We start from the raw sequence: 23170 nt of genomic DNA, 5'->3' as shown, positions 1-23170 counted from the left end.
AACAACCTAGATGCCCTTCAATGGAAGAATGGATGAAGAAAATGTGGAATATATACACATTAGAGTACTATGCTGCAGTAAAAAACAATGACTTCTCGAATTTTGCATGCAAATGGATGGAAATAGAAAACACTATTCTGAGTGAGGTAACCCAGACCAAAAAAGATGAACATGGGATGTACTCACTCATAATTGGTTTCTAGCCATAAATAAGGGTCACAGAGTCTACAATTGGTGAACCTAAAGAAGCTAAGTAAGAAGAACCTTCATCTGGTGATGGATGGAGATAGAGACAGAGACCCACACTGGAGCACTGGACTGAGCTCCCAAGGTCCCAATGAGGAGCAGAAGGAGGGAGAACATGAACAAAGAAGTCGGGATCACGAGGGGTGCACCCACCCACTGAGACAGTGGAGCTGATCTATTGGGAGCTCACCAAGGCCAGCTGGACTGTGACTGAAAAAGCATGGGATAAAACCGGACTCTCTGAACATGGCGAACAATGAGGGCTGATGAGAAGCCAAGGACAATGGCAAGGGGTTTTGATCCTACTTAATGTGCTGGCTTTGTGGGAGCCTAGCCAGTTTGGATGTTCACCTTCCTAGATATGGAAAGAGGGGGTTCTTTGGGACTGAACAGGACAGAAACCTCTGTCAACAGGGAATGGTGGCATACATCTAGTACTTGGGAAGAAGAGACAAGAGGGTCATAAATTGAAGACTATTCTTGGCTATACATGGAGCTTGATACTAGTCTGGATTATAGGAGACACTGTCTCAGAACAAAGAAAAAACCTGGGAGATTTTTTTACCCATGACCCAGGTTTCCTTTATATCTGACTATCTCAGGAGACAGCTATATTCATTTTGAGCAAGGGAAATGAAGTTAGATGCGTCTGAAGTGTGTCATCAAGAAGATTTTCCTTGTTGTTCCTGTCCCCCCAGTAGATTGCCCATTTATTGGGGTGTCTTAGGCTGCAAAGAGAGTGGTTGTCAAATGCTAGTATCAGAAATACTGGTCTTTCACAAAACAGGGCTGGAGGCTCCACCTAAAGAGTTTGCAGTTCACGACCAGAAACTGAGAACTTGCCAAGAGAAGCAGACAGTGATCCTGGAGCCACACTAAGAACCACTGGCCTAGGAGAGCTTGCCCTCAACTCTAAGATCCCAAAGTAGTGAGCCCATCCTTGAACCACTCATACCCACTGGCTGCGGGCTTTATTTCCCAACTCCAGCAGTAATGTGTATATTACCCTGTTCTTCCTAGCTAAGACTAGGAGAAGGAACAATGGTAATGACATCATCCCTTAATCCCTTCCCAGTAGGCAATGAACTTGGTTCCACTTTGGGCTTTGAAAGCAAGCATTGGAGCCTAGAATAAACACTTTAGACACGTTTCGAATCATTGTCCTTGAAATCTCCAAGGAATTTCAGCATGCCAGCATAGTGAGATTCAGCTGCTTCATTCTCCCAATTTGGAATGCTTTAGCTTTTGATGATTCAAGTGTAGTCAAGTGCTTAAAGCTGAGCTTTGTTCTAACAGACACCATTCTTTAACTTACATTCGGGATAGCTAACACACTCTTGGGGCAGCACGCTTCACAGACAGTTGGCTCTTTGTTCAAAGGTTCTGGGTAGGGAACCCCCCAGAGCTTATGGAGATATTAGGTTCTTAGCGTGCTCACCAGTTGAGAGTTTCTCATTTGTCTCTTGCTCTTTAACCATGTGCTCTGTCAGTCCTGTGCACAGCTGTGAACGGTTCCCAATCTTGAACCTCAGAATTCTACCCTAGTGCACATGCGGAAAGGGAGCTTCACGTTTGCCAAGCATTGTAAAGAATGCGGGGCATGTAGGCAGACAGCTAAAAACAGTGTTCCAACCACTCCTAACTGCAGGGCTTGCCTTGAGCACTTGGCCCTAGAACTTCTGCCATGGTTACCAAAGATGGCTTTCTCATATTTTTCTCTTTGGTACCAAGTTTCTGGGTAATCAGTCCAATGCTTAGGGATTGAATCACCTGCCTGTATCCCGGCAACCCAGGAGGGTGGGGAGGCGCATCCTGGCTGCCACTCTCAGGATGACACATATCCTCTTTCTGATATTGGTTGACAGTGGTGCTGGGCAGAGGCTCGTGCTTTTGGTAGTCAAGAGCTAGTGTCACGCAATTGCATGGGGGTTTGCTGAAGTAGTGCTCTTAAAGCTGCCTGCCGCTCATCTCGGCTCTAAGCAGTAAGTTCTGAGAAGTCAGTGGAATTCTTTTTAAGGGGACTTTTATCAGTGATGTTTACATTTTTATTTTTTTTTACACAACTCTCTGTTGGCTTTCTGACCAAGAGTAACAGTTTTTTTCTGCAATTCCCCCTTTCCTCTGTTCCTCTTAAACTCACTGGACTGTCGGTCGCTCTGTAGGTTTTATGTTAAGTTCATTAGGTTTGGTAGTGAGCTCCAGCTACACTTCCTGACTTCTTCATATCAGTGATGCCATTATCATCTGTCCTGCCGGGTGATGTTTGAGTTGGCACATGCAGCCATTGCCCTGTCTTCTTTCCCTCCAACCTTTGCTATCATGTTTCTGTATTATTAGTATGCCTTTTAAAGATGGTTTATCACTACTGCGATGATGATGATGTGAGAATGTGTGTGAGCACGGAGCGTGAGTGTTCAGGAGCACCATGGTGCACATTTGGAGGCCAGAGGACAGGTTTTGAGGGTAGACTCTCAGCCGGGTGGTAGTGGCGCACACCTTTAATCCAAGCACTTGGGATGCTGAGGCAGGTGGATCTCTGTGGGGTTGAGAAAAAGGAAAAGAAGAAAGAAAGAGTATGCTTCCTCCACCATGAGGATGCTAAGTATGGTGGATATGTAAGTCTTTTAAAAGAAATGTGTGTGTGTGTGTGTGTGTGTGTGTGTGTGTGTGTGTGTGTGTGATGTTCTGGTACCTATGAAGGCCAGAAGAGGCCATCCATCAGATCCCCTGGGTGGTTGCTGGGAACTGAACTTGGTTTTTCTGTAGTATCATTACAGGCTCTGAACCACCAAGCCATCTCTCAGCCCATTCAAGTGTTTCTAATCTCTCCCCTTTGCTATTCACCCCAGTTCTTTTGGATGATTGGGCATTTGGGGGGTATTATGCTCTTCTCATTCCTGTCATTCTTGTTTCCTGTGTTTATCAATGCCTGTTTGTTGCTGGTTTAATGCTTGTTCCCTGGTATCTACCAGATTGTGTTTCATTTCCCGATGTTCCGCTATAGCTTTCTTTGACCCTTGTATACATGCTATGAGCTCTTGCTTGTTAGGTAAGGTAGATTGATTTGGGTTTTGTTTGTGAGGTCATGTCAATATGTTTGATTTATAATTTTATATTCTCTTGAAGATGCCTTTTCTGATGATGGTTCTTCTCACCTTCTTTTTGTTTCTTATTTGATTTTCTTGTAGTGGCATTGCATAGAAGCCCATTTTTGACATTTCTTTCGAGCCGCAGGCTAGAAGTTTTTGTATGGGGTGCTTCTCATTCTAGTGGAAATTCTTGTGTTCAGACACTCTCCTTCTGACACACATGATGTGGTTTTCTGCATGTCTTGTACCTTATCTGTACCCAGCTGCCAAAGAGCAGCTCATGACCACGTACCAACCCATCCTTGATGACTTAACTGTCCCCAGCTGCCAGAGAGCAGCCTCTGACCACTTACCAATCCATCCTCGTGACTGGCTGTCTCCTGCATGCACAGCTTGCTAGATGACTTTTCTTGTAGAGTCCCCTCTCTCCTAGGGTGCCAAACAGATACAGGAAAACTCTCGGCTGCCAGCCCTCATAGGCCTATCCAAAGCAGAGCTGGCTCATTGTCACAGTGCATGTCACCTACATTGATGTGCTGCCTTTCAGGCCAAGGAGTTAGAAATTGTGTGCTACACTGGATAGGGAGAGGGGCTATGCGTGCAATGAATAAGATTCCAGTTCTCTCTGGGACAGGGGAAGCAACAGCAACTCTGAAGCCAAGGCTGCTAAGAAATGAGGCGGAAGCTGCGAGCCTGAGGCATCTGTTTATTCAGTATCTCACCATCAGATAAAGCTTATCTTTCTCACTGAAATGTGGAGGGGAATAAGAAATACAATAGATCCTAGCAAGTGCATGGTATGTAGGAACGGTTTGATAAATTTCTCCTGACCACCATAATGCCACAAAAAGCATAGGCTTTTAGCAATAAAAATGTCTTTTATAAAAATAGATTTTGAGCTTGCTGTGTATGTGTGTGTGCTTGTGTGTAGCAAGGAAAGAGAGAGAGAGAGAGAGAGAGAGAGAGAGAGAGAGAGAGAGAGAGAGAGAGAAAGAGAGAGAGAGAACAGATGGAAGTGCAGGAGTGACTGCTTTAGGGGATCGATACTTCCACTGTGGGTCCCAGGGATCAAACGCAAGCTATCTGGTTTGTCCAGCAAATCCCTGGCACTTTGCTGGCCTATGGACCTAACTTCTCTCTCTGTCTCTCTTTTGCCAAAGTGTGTGTTTGTATTGTGTACACAGATATATGTGTGAGCAAGTGTATGTGTGTTTACACAGGTGTATGTGTGCTGGAGTGTGTATGTGTGTATTGTGTACACAGATGTGTGTGTGTGTGTGTGTGTGTGTACAGGTGGACATATGCAGGTGAAGACTCGAGTTTGACTTGGAGTGTCTTCCTCAATCATTCTCTATCTTATTTACTTATTTATTTAGAGTCTGGCTCTTTACACTAACCCTGGAGTTCAGTGATTTGATTTGACTGGTCCTAAACCCCAGGTATCTTCCCACCCTAGGCTCAGCCAGTGCTGGGATTAGAGGCTTAGGGCACTGCTATGCTTGGCTTTTTTTTTTAAACAACAGCAACCACAAGAACAAAAAACAAAACAAAAAGAGCAGACCTTCTGGGGATTGAACTCTCGGCTTCATGCTTGCACTACAGCAGCTTACCAGCACACAAATCCAATTTCTTTGTATTGTGCACGGGCTCCTTCTCCTCAGGCTCCACCTGCGGGGCCTTCTTTAAGCTCATATGTCAGCTAAGCAATATCAGAAAGGAAGGTTCCAAATCAAAAGACATTTCTCATGTCTAACACTGGGGCAACTTGTTTCTCTGATTCTTCTTATCATTCTTATAATAAAATCATTGGCTTGTGTCTTCCTGATTCTGTCCTTTAGTGGGCAGGTTATAATGCCACAGGAGACAGGATGAGGCAGCATCTGGCTCACAGGGTAGTCTTCCTCAGCCTGATGGACAGATCTCTAAACCGGAAGCTTGCAAATCTGGGATTCTGCAGTCCTGACAGTAAGAACTCTCTCTTCATGTGCATGCTTAGGCATGTGCCTAGAGTGGATATAGCTACATAGGAGGTCAGGCTTCAAATGGGGCAGTCACAGAATAAGAAAATCGGAGCCGGTAGCAAGCAAGGGAAGCAGGATGGGGCAAGCCCATGGTCCAGTTGCTTTGTGCATTCTACCTTCATGGAGACACATTTGATCCAGGCCTGTGAAGGGCCGGTTCTAAGCAGCTGTTCTTCTGTTTGTGGGCTTTATTGCCCATTCATTGTGGGTCTTTGGAGTCTGTTGTATTTGCATTCTGAAGGGGAGATGGGAGAAATGGTCCACTTTACCAATGCCTCTTTTTCCTAATTTGCTGATCTTGCTGGGTGAATTATACATGTCTAGAAAAATTGTTTTGAAAAATAATTTTATTCATTAAAGTTATTTATTCAGATAAACCAATAAAAGCATTCCTCTCTCTCTCCCTGTCCCTCCCCTCTCCTTTTCTCTTCCTCTTTCTCTCTCTCTCTTTCTCTATCTCCCACTTTCGATGTTGATTCTACATTTTGAGTGACAGCAAAAGTAATTGTATGTTTAAAATCTTTGAAATATGTTTTAATGCTTTTGGAATGAATTAAGAGCAAAAGTGCAAAATTCACTCCGTTCCATGACTGCGAGTTAGTTTTACTTTTCAAGCTTATGGAACTCCAAAATATGTTATTAGAGTCTGTCTTTTAAACTGCAGTCAGCATCTATCTGGTGGACTGATTATAGCATTTGACACACCTGTAGCAAGGTTTTGCAAAGACAAGATATTACAGTTGTGTAAATGTTTTATTCAAGCTTTAGAAATTGGTTGAGTATTTGGAAGATATAATATACAGAAATCATACAACCTTGGTCTTATAATAAAATTTTGACTGGTAAATTCAAGACGTATATGCTTGGCATTCATACTACAAATTGTTCTTTTTAAAAATGCCTTTCCAGTTGAGCATGGTGACTCCCACTCTTAATCCTAGAGCTTAGTAAGATGAGGCAGGGGGTTGGCAAATTTGAGGCCAACTTGGCCTGCTTGTCTCAAAAATGGGGAGGGTACCTTTCCGGTTGGAAAGCAAAGTCATAGATCCATCACAGAAACCTTCTGAAGGCATAAAAAGTGTCTCACTTGTGTTTTTCATGCTTACTGCCATGAGAGATGGCCTAATAGCACTTGAATGCATTTGATGTAAAAGGTGCCACAAGACAGAAGAAGGATACTGAATAGGTGGCACGCGAGCATGAAGAGGGGTTCCTTGGGCCTGGAACGTGGGCTGTGCTGCATGCGGACTTGAGCTGTTGGGTAGAAAAAGGTGTAGTGCCATCTCTGTGCGTCTTTGTATGAAGGGAAGCCATTACAGTACCCCTGCTAGATTCCTTTTGTCTTCCCCTTCCCCTTGGGAAGGATGCTGTGGTTTACCTTGGTTTGGGCAAGAAAGATAAAGAATTGGGCATCAGTGTGATTGCTCTTCACCTTTTGAACTGGGTGGACCCTTACTGCACTTCCAAAGTTTAGTAGGGAGGTGGTGGACTCATTCAGAGAGGCTTATGTAGTGCCGCCAGGATCCAGGTCTGTAGATTTCCTATGAGTAGAATATTGGAAAGCCCATTGTGTCCCATAAGAAGCCATGATTCAAAAACCATTGCTGTTAATAAGGAAGGTGATATTTGGCTTTCTCCTCCTCCTCCTCTTCATCATCATCTCCCCACTTCCTTCCCCAAATTCACTTGGTTTTAGTTTTATTCCGAGTTTTGAGAGGTTTATATTTTAGTGGGTTACCCTTCAAGTCCCAGTAGAGTATGTGGGGAGAGACATTGTTGGAAGAGAAAATAGTACCTGGAAAGCATTTGGAAGTGAAATTTTTATGTATTTGAGTAGGAGTGGATTTTGCATGGCTTTAAGGAGGAATGACAGCTGAGGCATATCATATGTAGGGTTGTCTTTCACCAAATGTTTGTATAATATGCCTAAGAATTAGATTTCATTCTTGGGACCTTAAAAAGTTTTACCAAGTCTAGATGTCACTATGGAACCCAATAACCTGCAAGGGTGTCCATGAACTAATTTATTTTCCTTTATTCTCTTATGAATTGTGTATGGAGTTTCCCAGTGGATTCATGAAGCAATAGATTGAATGTAGAAGATATAAGAAGATGCAAATAAAATTTTCTGTTCTATAAGTGTCCGATTAAGAAACAAAATGTGAAGAGATTTGCCGAAATGTAATATCATGTTCCTCACTATCATCTTTACAATGTTTCAAAATTTAAGTAACATGAGCTAGATTTATTATTAATAGTCTAAGTAGCAAATTTAGCTATTTCTTATAGGTGTATGACATAATTTACAGTGCACTAACTATGCATAAATAATAATGTGTTATGAGCCTTAAGAATTCATGATATCAAAATGTTTGGAAGATGACTGGCTATCCGAGAGAGGCTAGAATCTTAGGAGATTTCATAATAGGAAATCAGCATAATTCATATTTGATCCCTAATCTTTAAAATTTACAAAAAATAACTATTTCCACTATTTTACCATTTTACCCTGAAACCTGTGTTTTTGTCAATACCTGGAATGCCCTCAAGGCATCTTTCCTATTGATCTAATGCAAATTGCTTGTCTAATTTGAAAGGAATCCATCAATCTTGCTAAGAAACATGACCTCCTTGTCATCCACATAAGAGGCTCCTTTTCTACAGAATGGCGCATTTCTCTGGCTGCTCTGGTGTTGGTTCTGTATTCTCACTATAAACATGAATAACTAACTGCTGTATTGCCTTGAAATAGCCTCTGCCAAATTAGTCCATTGCTTTAAAAGATTCATTTATTTTAATTTTATGTGCATGAGTGTTTGCCTGCATAGATTTATGTGTACCTTGTGTGTGTGGTGCCTGTAGAGGCCAGAAGATATCATTTAATTCCCTGGAATGGGAGTTGTGAGCCACCTTGTGGGTGCTGGGAAATAAAGCCCAAGTCCTGTGTAAGAAGAGCAGCAAGTGCTCTCAACCACCGAGCCACGTCTCTATCCTACTGCACTACTCTGAACCTGACTCAAATTTTCAAGACATGGGCAGAATGTAGGCAGAATTTTGGCTAGACTCTAATAAGAATGGTCTCTAGTCCCATTCCCAATAGAGACTCTATTCCCATCAGAAGCTGCCATGTCTCTGTCAACATTTGGTCTTCCAAACACCCACAAGAAGTGTCCACCAAAGTTATAATATTCTAGGGCTTCTCTAGCTTGTATCTCTGCCCATTGTGATCAACTCCCCAAGTTGGGCTCTATCTCCAAATGTTTTCAGAAGTGCCCTTCCCCTAGTAGTTTCAACAACTAAGGGCCAAATATCAAAAATACTGACTTGTGGTTCAAACTAAAATAGAAGAAGATGAGTGTGCTGCTCTAAGGATTCTAGTCAATGCAGTGATCACATTGGGCTTCCTGGTTCCAGAGAACAGAAATTAGATTCATGTCAAATTTGGAGGCTTTACTGCTTCTACACCTTGAGATAAGCACTAGACTTAAAGCCATACAGTCAGGCTTCATGGCATCTGAGCCAGGATCCCAAGGCAGTCGAGGTACCTGACCGTTCTCTCTTCTATTTCCTGCTATTCCCTGGCTCATCACCCTCCAGAAAGTAACTGTCTTCTCTGTCCCCAGCCTTTGCTTCCTATTTTCTACTCCTCTGCGGCATTTGTGGTCATCTTTACCCATGCATTTTCCAGTACTTGATTTTTGTCCTGCATTATTCTTTTTGTTTTTCTAATTCAAACTGTGTGTGTGTGTGTGTTGTTGTATTGTATGTGCAGGTGTGCATGCACATGGAGACTTCTTTTGTTTCTTTTCTCTGTCCTTTCCTTCCTCCCTCCATCCCCCCTCCCTTCCTTCTTTCTTTTCTGTTTCTTACTAATCCTGTTATGCAACTTGCCTTACTCACTTAACTGTATGCCCACAGTCCTATGGAGGCTGTTGAGTGGCCTGCTTTATTTTCTCTTCCCCCTTCTTCCCTTGAGTGTCTATATGGCACCTCAGCTAGGTCGGTGCCCTACAAGCCCAGGTGATCTTGTCTCTACCTCCTACAATATTGAGGTTGCAGGTACCTATGTGACCACACTCAGATTTTTACATGGGCTCCAGTCCTCAGACTTGCACCTAAAATACTCTCACCTATCAGCCATCACTCTAGCTCCAAATTCAAATTCCTGAGGGAAAATCTTATCACACCAACTGTCTGTTGTCTGTATGAACGCACCATTCTAGTGACTGCGTAACATCTGAACCACTGTCTTTTGTCAGATACTTCCCCAAGACTTTTCAGTCATCATTCAAAAAAACTTATATGGTCTGGAAAATAACTATCTCCATATGATGAATCGCTTGATGCCACACTCCTCAACAAGGGAGCGAGGATATAGGTCCTTGGAAGAACAATGTAGTCGTGTCATTCCGAGCCTCAGCCTGTTCAGCAGAAATGCTTCTACCTCTGTAGTCGGGAGTAGCGGGAACTCTGGAAGACCCTTTTCCACCATGACAGAGGCTGCAGCCATTACTTTCAGGCCGAGTGATCACAAATACTTAAAATCTTCCCATTTTCTACATATTATTTATGATTTCTTTCACCCAAGATTATGCCTGTGAGATGTATCTATGATGCTGCCATTCAAAAGTTCACTCTTTGTTGTTAAGTTGTATCATATAATAAAAGATCCTTCATCCATTCATTTGTTAATGGAAATTTTAATTATTTCCAGTAATGAGGCTTAGTGAATAAAAAATAGGAATCCTACCGTATATGCTTTTAAAAAATGATTCCATTCACGTGTGTAACTGCACATGTGTGTGCATGCACACATGCCTGTGAGGGTCAGAGGACAACTTGAAGGTTCAATTCTGTCCTTCCACCATGTGGATCCTGGGGATTGAACCCAAGGCACCAGGTTTGGTGACAAGCGCCTGCTAAGCCATGTTCCTCGACCCTAAAAGTCTATATTTAATATTTATTGTCCTTTTCTTGCATAGACATTTTAAATGGCATCATGGGATCCTTGTGTGAGTTACATTTTACTTAGGAAGAAATCCCATACTGACTACCAAATAAATAGTTGGAGCTTTTCACACTCCTGCCAACAACATCGGTGTTCTGGTTGTCTCATCATCGGCAACCTTTGGCGATGTCTATTTTAATTTTATCTATTTGATTGTGTGTAGTTATCTCATTGCAGCCAAATTAGTGTTTCCTTCTTCCATCCCTCCTTCCTGTTTTCTCTCTCTTCCTCCCCTCCCTCTGTTCTTTTCTGTTTCTTACTGATGCTATTGTGCAGCTTGCCTTACTCACTTACCTGCATGCTCACAGTCAAATGGAGATGCTACCACTTACAACCAAGCACATCAACAATGTAACATATCTGCTTCAGACAGTTCACACAGTGAGTTCTTTATCCCCACCCCGTTGGAAGCACAATTGCGGACAGACCTTTACCACAGGATGCTATACTAGTTTCTGTCTCTTCTGTGCATTTTTTTGCTTCTATTGTTTAGTTGGATTTAGCACTGATAAAAATCCTCCTGATAATTTATATGATAATACAAAGTAGAGCCTTTCGGATTGCTTAATGCCTTGTCTTTAGAGTATGCCTTTCTTCAGAAGTGCTTAGCGCCTTTGAAGTTAGCATTCGCAACATCTTTGTGAAGTGGGTAGGAAGCCGTGGGAGAAGAAACTGAAATCGAGAAAGCACAAAGATTTATCCCAAATCTCAAAGTAGATCATCGAAATTCAGACTGTCACTTGAATCACAGCCATGGCCCCAGACCATCTGTAACTGAGCAAAGCGACTTACCTCTCACAGGGCTTCAAATAAAGTCAAGCTGCTTCATCTGCTGATCTAAAGTTAATATAGATCCCCACCCCATCTTTCAGAATGGGAAAGCGATTGGGAGCCCAGCTGTGGAAAATCCCTGTGGGTGTGTGCACTGATGGTTGTAAAGAAAAACAGAACCATTCTGCCCCCAGAAAAGGATGTGTGAGAATTCAGTAATGTAAGAAGAGCAAATTTCAAAGAACAATGCATAAAATCTATCCTCTCAGGCACCCATAAATATTTTCAGATAAGCAGACTCTGAGTTTTGAGAAAAAGCAACACGGGGAGAAGTAAGACCCTTTGCAACAAAGAAAGACAGCACCAGTGTTCCAGGCTGGCTCTCTGCATCTGAACACCCTGCATATTTAAAGTCCTACATCTGATGTTGAGCAAATGTGTCAGAATCCATACACCCAACTAGGTGCTTTCCTTCCGCAAAGAAAGCATCCTGGGATGAGGTGCATCTACTTCAGTGTCACTCTGTCACCAATAAAAGTGTTTCGGGAGTAAGGGGGGATGTGCTAATTTGGATGTCATAGCTTTAGGAACACACTGTCTTTAAAATTCTGCCCATCCATGGATAACATTGCCTCAATTGTGTGTGTGTGTGTTTGTGTTTTCCTCTTATTGCTTGGTCTTGGGCTTCATAGACCAAATTGTTTCTTACATCCGGGTTCTGCTCCCTTCAGATCCTCTGGGCTCTTTCAGAAGGATTTATTTATTTTTTTGCTTTTATTCATATGTATGTATGTCAGTCTGCTGTGTATGTGTAGGTGTCCAAGGAGGCCAGAAGAGGCCATGGCACCACATCTCCCCACCCCCAGAACCTGAAGTTACAGGTAGTTGTGAACTGCTGGACACAGGTGCTGGGAACCCAATGCGGAACAGATGGAAGGACAGCAAGATGCTCGCGGAAGCCATCTTCCCAGTCTGCCCTCCAGTTTTTATTTTTTTTCATTGACCCATAATCCTTGTGCATATTTATGGAGGTGATGATCCAATTTGTGGTAACTGTATAATGGTCATGTATGGGAACTTGAATTTCCATCCCTATTTGTCATTTGCTGTCAGAATCTTCAATTTTCTCTTAGTTCTTTATTAAAGCACATAAGAAGTTGTCAGCTAAAGTTACCCTTCTATGCAGAGCATGAGCATTTGCACTTTTTAAAAAGTGGAGATAACTAGAGGTTGGGAGATGGTGCAATGTTTAGGTAAAGTGTTTGCCTTACAAAGCACAGGTTCTGAGTTTAGGTTCCTGAAACCCATGTAAAAAGTTAGTCACAGTAGCTTGTGCCTGTAACCCCAAATGCTGAGGCTGGAGACAGAGAGAGCAGAATCCTGAGGTTTGCTCCCAGCCATGCTAGCTGAACTGGTGAGCCCCAGGTTCAGTGAGAGACCTTGTCTCAAAACTAAGGTAGAGAACAATCAAGGAAGGCATGTGATGTTCACGTGAATGCCTGCCCACAGGTGCATGCATGTGTATGCACGCATAAACACACACACACACACACACACACACGAGTTGACCAGGTGTGGTGGTGAACACCTCTAGTCCCAGCACTTGGGAGTGGGAGGCAGGAGGATTCACAGTTCAAGGCTATCCTTAGCTGCACATAGTCCAGGGGGCAGCCTGGACTATGTGAGATTCTATTTCAAAAACATCAAAAGCACCACCAGCAGTAATAATAATTATGTTGCTAAATTTCTGTTTTAAATCTTTTGTAGAAGAGACATATTTATGCTTGATGTATCTCCAACAACTTTGAAGTATTTACACCATGAAAGAACAAGTAATGTTTGACAACTAAAAACAATAGTGTATTATTATTGGTAATAGAAATATTGGCACTTGCCAATGTGTTTTCCTAGTTGCAATTTACTGGAATTAAAATAGAAAATTGTTTTCCCAAGCATAGGAAAATGGGTTTGAAGTAAGGGCAGAAGAGCTGAGCATCATGACTGTCAGTCAAAGATGTCCTACCTGTAGAGCCTTCACAGTGTTCACAGGTTGGTGGTCCATGTCAAAACCTCAGCACATCCTTTTCAAGGTTTCTCATGCCAGATTCCCCAGAAAGGGCTGATGTAAAGGCAGAAAAAAAACCCACCTACTTTAACGGAACTGTTCAAGGTCAGTGCCAGGATTTACAGGGACCTAAGAGAGTTTGATAGCTTCCCACAGACTGTTGGGAAGACAACAACGATCAGAATGGATGGGGAGGGAGGGTCAACCCTGATGGAAGGCATCTGGAGGTCCAGGAGCCTCTGCCTTTCTCTCCATCAGTGAGGCCCCGTGTAATATTTCATTTGTATTTTAATAAATAAAGCTTACCTGAAGTTCAGAGAGTAAAACATCTGTACTGGCCAGCCTTATGGTGACACATTCCTTTAACCCAGTTGCTACACTAGTTTGTCATAGAAACTGGATGTTAGTGGTGCACACCTTTAATCCCAGCACTATAGAGGAATATAAGATGGGAGGAGACAGCTATCAGCCAGTCTCATTCTGAGATTCCTGGAGACAGGATTGCCATTTTTGACTGAGGTAGAGGTAAGAGTCAATGGCTGATTGTTTTGCTTTTCTAACACCAATTTCCCTTATGTTGTTCGTTCAGATGTTTTTCCATGGTAATGAAAAACCAACCCACACACAAAATGCAAGTTTAAAGAAAAATGTAAAGCCAACAGGTGGAGAGGAAGCAGTCAAACGTGAGACCCTCTGGCCATGTGGGAGTCGGTCTCTCATTCTCCAGGTTTTTAACAGGGGACACCAATGTGTGTCAGACAAAGCAAACTGAGCTGAAATAAATGGAAATTAAAGGTGTGCAGATCTGACCCCTGGTCTATTTTTCTGAACTCAGAATTTAGCCTCCTTGTTGTTCAGAGTAGTGAAAAATCAGTCATTCAGCCATCTATAGTCGTTGGTTATTTCAGTCACCAAAAATTAACTATCAGAAGCTGGAGAGATGGCTCAGTGCTCAAGAGCAGGGGCTACTTTCAAGGAGGATCCAGGTATTTTCAGCACCAACATGGTAGCTCCTAACTGTCTGTTACTCTAGTCCTAGGGGGTTGAATGCCCACTTCTCACCTCTGCATTCAGGCACCAGACACAGATGAAATGCATATACGTATATGTAGGCAAAATAGTCATATGTTTAAAATAACAAAAGAAAGGTAAGTATCTGCTGGTTATAGGAAGTCACATTTCTCTCCCATAGTCATTCTCCCATGCAGAACTTGGATTGTATTGCACTGGCATTTTTCTAAATACCTTCTTTCCCAAAACATCATTTCATTTGCTGATTTCCTCCATCTTAGGGCCTTTGGCATCATTCACCTTGTAAGTGTGGTGGTCAAACTTTCATCACTGTGGCCAAGGTTAGGACTAAAACAATCTAAAGGAGAAAGGGGATATTTTGATTAAAAGTTTCAGAGTTCTCTGTTGTGGACTATTTAACTATGTAAGGATGTGTTGCATTTGTTTATGCTGTGGAATATTATTTTAACTGTGTAAGGATGTTTATGCTGCATTTGTTTAATTATGAAAAGATGTGTTGCTGTTTCACATTGTCTGCCTACTGCACCTGATTGGTCCAATAAGAAGCTGAACAGCCAATAGCTAGGCAGGAGAGGGATAGGCTGGGCTGGCAGTCAAAGAGAATAAATAGGAGGAGAGAGAAAAAAGAATGAGAGAAGGAGGAGAGGAGAGAAAGAGGGGAAAAGAGAGGGAGATGCTTGGGGACAGCCAGGCAGCCACCAGACAGCAGGCACAAGAGGAGGATACACAGAAAGAAAAGGCAAAAAGCCCCAAGGCAGAGTGTAGATGAAGAGAAGCAGGCTTATTTAAGTTAAAGAGAAAAAAGCTAGCAAGAAATGAGCACCAGCTAAGGCCTAACTTTCATAACTAATAAGTATCTGTGTCATGATTTGGTAAGTGGCCTAAAAGAAAAATCCTGGCACAGTTCTCAGTCAATAGTCCTTGGTACCACTGCATCTGGGTCCTGTATGAGGCAGACATCATGGTGGCAAGTGCAGGCTAAGGGACCACTCACCTCAAGGCAACCAGAAATGGGAATAAGGAGACAGACAGACAGAGAGTGGAGATAGAGGGAAGAAGGTATGGGAGAAGAGGGAGAGAAAGAGAGAGAGAGCCTTGCTAACCTCTCTTCTATTCTATTTGCATCCAGAATATGATGGTACTGCCCACATTCACAGCAGATCTTCCTCATACCTCTAGAAATTTTAGACAAACCTAGAAGTGTGTTCTACAAGACTCCTCTGTTGTAGAATATTATTTCGAGATGAGTTACATTTGTTTATCCTGTGGAATATTTGTTTAATCCTGTAAAGACGTGTTACATTTTTTCATGTTGCATTTGTTTAACTCTGTGAAGCTGTGTTACTTTGCCTGTCTAAAACACCTAATTGGTCTAATAAAGAGATGAACAGCCAAGGACAAGGCAGGAGAAAGAGTAGGCAGGGCTGGCAGTCAAAATAAAAAGCAGAAATCTGGGAAGAGAGGATTGAGAAGCAAGAGAAAAGAAGGGACCAGCCACACAGTCACACAGCCATCCACAGAGTAAGGGTGAAAGTAAGATCTACAGAAGTAAGAAAAGGAATAAGGCCAGAGTCAAAAGGTAGATGGAATAATTTAAGTTGAGAAAAGCTGGTTAGTAACCGGCTAAGCTAAGGCCAGGCATTTGTAAGTCATAATAAGCCTGCATGCTGTGGGATAATGGTTTTGTACCCTGTAAAGATTTGTCACTTGAATTGGCTTAATAAAACACTTGCCAGTAGCCAGGCAGGAAGTATAGGTGGGGCAACCAGACTAGGAGAATTCTGGGAAGCAGAAGGGTTCAGTCTGCAGTAGTTACCCAGATGCAGAGGAAGCAAGATGAAAATGCCTCACTGATATAAGGTACCAAGCTACATGGCTAACACAAACAAGAGTTATGGGTTAATAATAAGTCTGAGCTAGCTGGGCGGTGGTGGCGAACGCCTTTAATCCCAGCACTCAGGAGGCAGAGGCAGGCGGATCTCTGGGAGTTCAAGGCCAGCCTGGAAGAGCTAGTTCCAGGACAGGCACCAAAGCTACAGAGAAACCCTGTCTCGAAAAACCAAAAAAAGTCTGAGCTAATAGACCAACCAACCAGTTTATAGTTAATGTAGACTTCTGTGTGTTTCCTTGGGACTGAATGGTTGTGGCAGCAGGTGGGATGGAAACCTCAGTCAACAGATGGTGGCAACATGGGCAACTATATTCACATAAAATCTGGGAGAGCTTGGGAAGTAATTCTATGCACAAAAGAACAGAGTTAAGCATGGATACTTGGCTGTAGCCTTTTTTCAGGCTCTGTTTGCTAGAAGTAAGCACATTTCATTTAAGAGAGGCTTTCTTTAGCTGAAAAACCTTGCAGCTTTTTAAAGAAGCCCTGCTACCAAACACTTAAATGGTGTCTATGAATAGCTAACAGCATGATTCTTGATGGTGGTAGGGACCTTGAGATTCCTTTCACAGGGTTATAGCAATAAACATGGCTCCCACTAGTACCTCAGCCTGGAGCTAGACACTCAGAAAGCTAAGGAATGGGGCGGATCCAGCCATCAAAGCCATAGCTTTAATCCTAGCCATATTGCCTACCAAATAAAGGATCATATGGTCAGATAAAGAGAGATATACAGTTTCAGACAAAAAAAACCCTCTAAATGGTTTACAGTGTATTTAAAAATAGATGTAGGCTTGGGAGAGCAAAGAAAAAGGATAATGTACTAAAAGAAAGAAAGGAAGGAAGGAAGAAAGAAAGAAAGAAAGAAAGAAAGAAAGAAACTGGGTGTGGTGGAACACACCTTCAATCTGAACACTTGGGAGGCAGAGGCAGGTGGATCTCCGTGAGTTCAAGGGCAGCCTGGTCTATGGAGTGAGTTCCAGGACAACCAAAGATTCATAGAGAAACCCTGTCTCAAAAAAAAAACAAAAAATTAAAAAGAAAAAAGAAATAGAGTTTAAAATAAAGCCACATAAAGATGAAACAATACCCAGAGAATCTGGATATTGTATGTTACTGTGTTTTCTTTGAGTTGTTTGATGGCAGAGAAAGGAGCAACAGCTCCTAAAAGACATTTGATTATAAATGCTGCTGGATTAATCCAATCTATATATTTTGGAAATGCCTTGACTTCAAAATTTAAGTCAAAAGATATGTTACTTTGGAGATGAGGTTTTACTTTTGCTTCCACAGGAAATGAGAGACTGTGAATTTATTCTGGGTTAAGAAAAATCAGGCTTGAACAAGGAAGAGCTCCTGAAACATTTTTGATAATTGTGGGTGGCCCAGATGATCCAACATTTCAGAGGAACTCTGTTGGAGTTTCCTCTGAGTTCTATATCCAGAATATCCTCAAGACTGCTGGCTGAGATGATCAAGCTTCACAGAATATTCCAGTCAGGACTTGACCATAATCCTGTTTTCTTAAGGTCTCCATAAGATTATCAGCACTTCCAATCAGCAGGAAGTAGCCTAGAAATACTATGCCCACATTCCCAAAATAATACATTATGGATGTTTGTCTTTGTTTAGAGTGTTGGTTACAAGTTGTTATGGATAATACTCAGGAAAAAAGCTAAGCAAAGGAGATTAGATTCAGAGTTCTTGTTTTGAAAAAAAAAGGCAGAAGTGCTGTGGGACAATGGTCTTGTGCCCTGTAAAGATTTGTCATTTGTATTGGTTTAATAAAATGCTGATTGGCCAGTAGCCAGGAAGAAAGTACAGGAAGTATAGGTAGGTTGAGCAGACTAGGAGAATTTTGGGAAGTAGAAGGGCTCAGCCTGCTGTCGTCACCCAGATGCAGAGGAAACAAGATAAAAATGCCTTACTGATGTAAGGTACCAAGCCACGTGGCTAACATAGACAAGAATTATGGGTTAATTTAAGATGTAAGAGTTAGTTAATAAGAAGTCTGGGCTAATAGGCCAACATGTTTATAATTAATGTAGACTTCTGTGTGTTTCTTTGGGACTGAACAGCTGTGGGACCAGGTGGGACAGAAACCTCAGTCAACACCTACATGTGTGATTTATTTGGAAGCTGGGTGGTGGGCCCCCAAGGAGGCAAAGAATAAAAAGAGTAAAGCAATTAATTACATTCCTCAGTCCAATCAAGTTGATGATCAAGATTAATAGCTACAGCTGGTGAGGTAACTGACACTGGGGAGGTAGGAAGTGACTTCCCCAGGTCCATCTTCTCAAGAGTGGGAAGAACAAGGTGAGAGTTTTCCTTTTGTCGGTGCTAAGGCCTGAAGACATTCTCCAGAACACACATTTAAATTTAATAAACAGTGTGACAGTATAAAGATCCCTGGCTTCAGGGAGCACCTACCCTCATGAGTCAATGAATGATCTGATGAATGAGGCATGAGGGAATTGTTTGCCTCTTAGCCTGCCTACTGTCTATTATTTGGGTTTGTAGTGGCGGGACGCTGGGTTAGAAGCTGAGAGAACCCAGGCATGGAAGCCACCAGTGTCTTACAGACTTCTCAGCCCTCCAGAACTGTGAAAGATACATTTCCGTTGTTTAGAAATTACCCAGTTTCCGGCATATTGCTATGGCAGCTTATCTTAGTCCCTTTTCTGATGCTATGGCACAGTACCAGATATTGAGTTGCTTACAAAGGAAAGACACTGGCTGTTCAAGATCAAGTGGCTCCATCTAATTGACTTCTGGTCCAGGCCTCATAGTTACTGTATATAAAATGGTAGAAGAGCCAAAAAAGTTTGTGCAGAAGGGCCAAGCATGCAGGCTGGCCTTGTCTTGCAATGGCAATGGCCTTGTAGTCATAGACTATGAATTCTTAAACATTTTCCTTTCTCAAGTAATTCTTATACAACACCAGGCACATAAATAGGAATGTAAAACACGGGTTTACTGATAATAAATTATAAACAAATTTATTTATTTGTTGTAAGCCACCATGTGATACTGGGAACTGAATTTGGGCCAACTACAGGAATAGCAAGTGCTCTTAACTGCTGAGTCATCTCTTCAGCCCCCCATCCCCTATATCATAAGTTTTGATGAGGCTTGAGGCAGCAATTCAAAGAGCAATTTCTGAAATCAAATGTGCCAGCACAATACAATCTAAAGATATGCTAATTTGATACTTACATGCTGAAGAATGACAGTAGGAAAAGACCAGAAGTCTTTGTTTTCTGTAATTAAATCATTATGTTTTCATAAAAGCAGAAAACTTTCTATGTACAAGAAAAATGTTGTACCTCTTGAGGCTGAACGGCAGTGTGTCAGGCAGCATTTGTTGGGGTGTGTGATGTTGGTGTGACAGCATGCATGACTAGAACCAAAGCTCAGTGAAGCCCAGGACACATGTGTCAGCCCTGTCGGGAAGGAAGTCCACAGAGTCGTTCCATGTTTGGCTTTGGTTCAAAATCCTTTCACTGCTGCCAGACTTTCCTTGAACCCCAACACTTCGCCACCAAACCCTTTGTGGTTTGCAACCACAGTTTAAGATGTGTCCTAAAGAGAACTAGGTAGAATGAACTTCATGATACCAGCGTTATCCTTCCTGAGTTGATACCCCTATGATCTCACCACCTCTCAGGAGGTTTTATCTCTCGAGGGTCCCGCCACTTCAACACTAACCCATTGGAGATCAAGGCTTCAATCTATGAAGCCTTGGAGGACAAACCATATTTTAATTAGAGCACAGAACTAACGGACTGAGACAATGAGCCACTTCTCAAGCCAAAAGTGAATTAAGTAGTATAAAACTGACAGGCAAATGAGAGATTATAAAGAATGTTGAGTCATAAAAAAAGATGAGTTTAAAGTGTTTCTTTTTTAATTTTCCTATGTATGCATATGTGTAAGTGTGTCTGTTTTGCACGTATGTGTGCATGCGTGTGTGCAGGTGTGTACTCAAAGTCAAGGGAAGAATCATCCTCCATTGTTCTCTATTTTATTCATTGAGATGGGGGCTCTAAATAAAACCCAGGGATCACTGATAAGCTAGGCTAGGCTCACTAGTCAGATTGCTTTGGGCATCCACAGGCTTTGCCATCTTCTCAAATTGGAATTATAGGGGGGGGGCACCCTGCCTGCCCAGTACTTAATGGATTCTGGAAATCAAAATTCTAACTGTTACGCTTGCACGGTGAGTGCTTTAAACCCAGTCTAAAAAAAAATAAAGTTTAAAAATCTTTATTTATCAAGACTCATGATGTAGTGGTAAGAGTATGCAATGAACACTGTTATTTTAGAATTTGTATACATTTTTCTTCCTTCTTTTTGTGTACGTCTGTAAGTACACACATGCTATGATGTTCGTATGGAGGTCAAACCACAACTTTCAGAAGTTGGTTCTCTCCTTTCGTCATGTGGGGTCTCAGGACCTGAACTCAGGTTATCAGACTTGGGGACAAACTTCCGAGTCTCAGAGTCTTCATATGCTGATAGGGGTCTTTTCTTCTCCTTCTTCTTCTTCTTCTTCTTCTTCTTCTTCTTCTTCTTCTTCTTCTTCTTCTTCTTCTTCTTCTTCTTCTTCTTCTTCTTCTTCTTCTTCTTCTCCTCCTCCTCCTCCTCCTCCTCCTCCTCCTCCTCCTCCTCCTCCTCCTCCTCCTTCTTGTTTTCCTGAAGCACTTTAATTTTCCTTTACATGACATGTTGCTGGGGCCCGATGTTCTCACTGAACAGTAGAAACCCAAAATTTGTCATTTCTTAAATTGAGTACAAAAACCCCTTACATAAATTGAAAGAACGAATAGATTTACAGGTGTCAATGCAAATGTTCCCAGCTTAAGGCGAGTAACAACCCACAGCGGCCAGGAGGGAAAACACCAGAATGGAAACTGGGTCCTAAGGCCCAGGCTTTCCCACCCTGTTAGACCAGCAAGACAGAAGTGGTAACTGATTCAGGAACCCTTGCCAGCCTCCAGAAATCCTGGAAGTCAGCAGTCAGTTAATACCTGCACAGATCACTCTGCATGATGCTCACACGGATCAGTCAGGCTGGGGATTTCTCTTCCACCGCATGCTCTCCCCAGCCACCAAGTGACTGAGCCAAACCATATAACAAGGGAACAGTTAACTTGAATACAAGGTCAAAAATCAGCAATAAGTTCTACAATCCAGTGCTGATACAAGCTTCAAGGACAAATTTCTTTTCAAAGGCTTATTCCAGTTTCATGAAGCTAGCATGAGGTGTGTACCTTTGCCAGGGCAAATTGATACTTCAGAATCAACTGGCTGGCACCTGCTCAGTCCATCTGAAACATTTGTGGTGGATGATGTAGGGGCCTGACTTGGCACACTCCTGTTTGTTGATCCACATCTGCAGGAAGGTAGACAGTGAACCCAGAATGGAACCGCCAATCCAGACTGAGTACTTGCGCTCAGGGTGAGCAACAATCTTAGTCTTCATTGTGCTGGGTGCTAGGGCTGTGGTCTTCTGCATCCTGTCGGCAACACCTGGATACATGATGGTAACCCCAGACAACACTGTGTTGACATACAGGCCCTTGTGGATGTCCACATCATACTTCATGATGGAGTTGAAGGTGGTCTCATGGATGCCACAGGACTCCATGCCCAGGAAGGAAAACTGGAAGAGCACCTCTGAACACCAGAATCGCTCATTGCCAATGGTGATCACCTGCCCATCAGGCAGTTCATAGCTCTTCTCCAAGGAAGAGGACAATGCAGCAGTAACTCTTTCTTGTTCAAAATCCAGGGCATCATGCACAGCTTCTCCTTCATGTCACTCAGCCGTGGTGGTGATGCTGTAGTCCCACTCAGTCAGGATCTTCATGAGGTAGTCTGTCAGGTCCAGGGCAACCAGGTGAAGATGCAAAAAGGTGGGGAAGGGCATAGCCCTTGTAGAAGGGTACTGTATGTGTGGTCCTGTCCCCGGAGTCTATGACAATGCCAGTGGTGGGCCCAGAAGCATGCAGGGACAGCACCGCCTGAATGGTCACGTACATGGCTGGGGTTTTGAGGGTTTCAAACATTATCTGTGTCATCTTCTCTCTGTTAGCTCTGGGGTTTAGGGGGCCCTGGATCAGAAGCACTGGCTGCTTCTCAGGGGCCACACACAATTCAGTATAGAAGGTGTGACGCCAGATCTTTTCCAATTCCTCCCAGTTGGTGACAATGCCGTGCTCCATAGCATACTTCGGGGTCAGGATACCTCTCTAGCTCTTGACCTCATCACACACATATGAGTCTTCCTGGCCCATGCCCACCATGATGCCCTGGTGTCATGGGTGCCCAAGAGTTGACGGCATCATGGCCAGAAAAGCCAGCTTAGCATATGCTGGAGCCATTGTCAATGACGAGTGCGACAATTTCTTCTTCCATTGCCGTCAGTGAAGGATGGCAGACACAGCAGCAAAAAGCTGCGCAGTGTAAACTGGCAGCGGAGCGTGGGTCTTATTTAATATACAGTGTTCTGCCTGCATGTGTGTTTGTACACCACAAGAGGGCACCAGATCTCATTACAGATGGCTGTGAGGAACCACGTGGGTGCCGGCAACTGAGCTCAGGAAGAGCAGCCAGCGCTCTTAACCTCAGGGTCATCTTTCAGTTCCTGAAAGTGGTCTTTGTATTTACTTTGGAGGACTTTTGTGACTAAGGAGAAAACATCTGGTGCCCAGCAACCGAGTTTCCCTGTCCCCACTGGTCGCTCAGGTGATTGAGAACTTAAGACTGCCCATCCTCTGCCGGAGGGAAGCTGGGCTACCCAATGTGAGCGCCGAGTGAAGGCGAATTGGGAGCCTCACTCGTTTCTGCTTCTGCGTCTATCACACATCACTGTTGAGATGTAAGGAGGAAAGACCGTCAGGTGCTCGCATCAGTCTAGAGCAGATGTGCTCAATAGGCCAGGCCAGCACAGAACACCCTTCAGCTAATTCCAGCGCAGAGATCCCACCGTGAAGGCGTCACAGCACGGACAATGGCGTAGTCGGGCCGCAGTTAGTAGATTTGAAA

At 43.0% G+C, this 23170-nt stretch overlaps 1 pseudogene; it reads right to left on the bottom strand.

Moving 5' to 3' along the window:
* Positions 1 to 21422: 21422 nt before the first annotated feature.
* On the bottom strand, positions 21423 to 22540 carry LOC142855741 (actin, cytoplasmic 2-like; annotated as a pseudogene).
* Positions 22541 to 23170: the final 630 nt, after the last annotated feature.

The sequence above is a fragment of the Microtus pennsylvanicus genome, chromosome 8 (assembly GCF_037038515.1).
Source record: "Microtus pennsylvanicus isolate mMicPen1 chromosome 8, mMicPen1.hap1, whole genome shotgun sequence".
NCBI classification, from domain to species: domain Eukaryota; kingdom Metazoa; phylum Chordata; class Mammalia; order Rodentia; family Cricetidae; genus Microtus; species Microtus pennsylvanicus.
The sequence above is the reverse complement of the archived record's forward strand: the minus strand, read 5'-3'. Positions and strand labels throughout refer to the sequence as shown.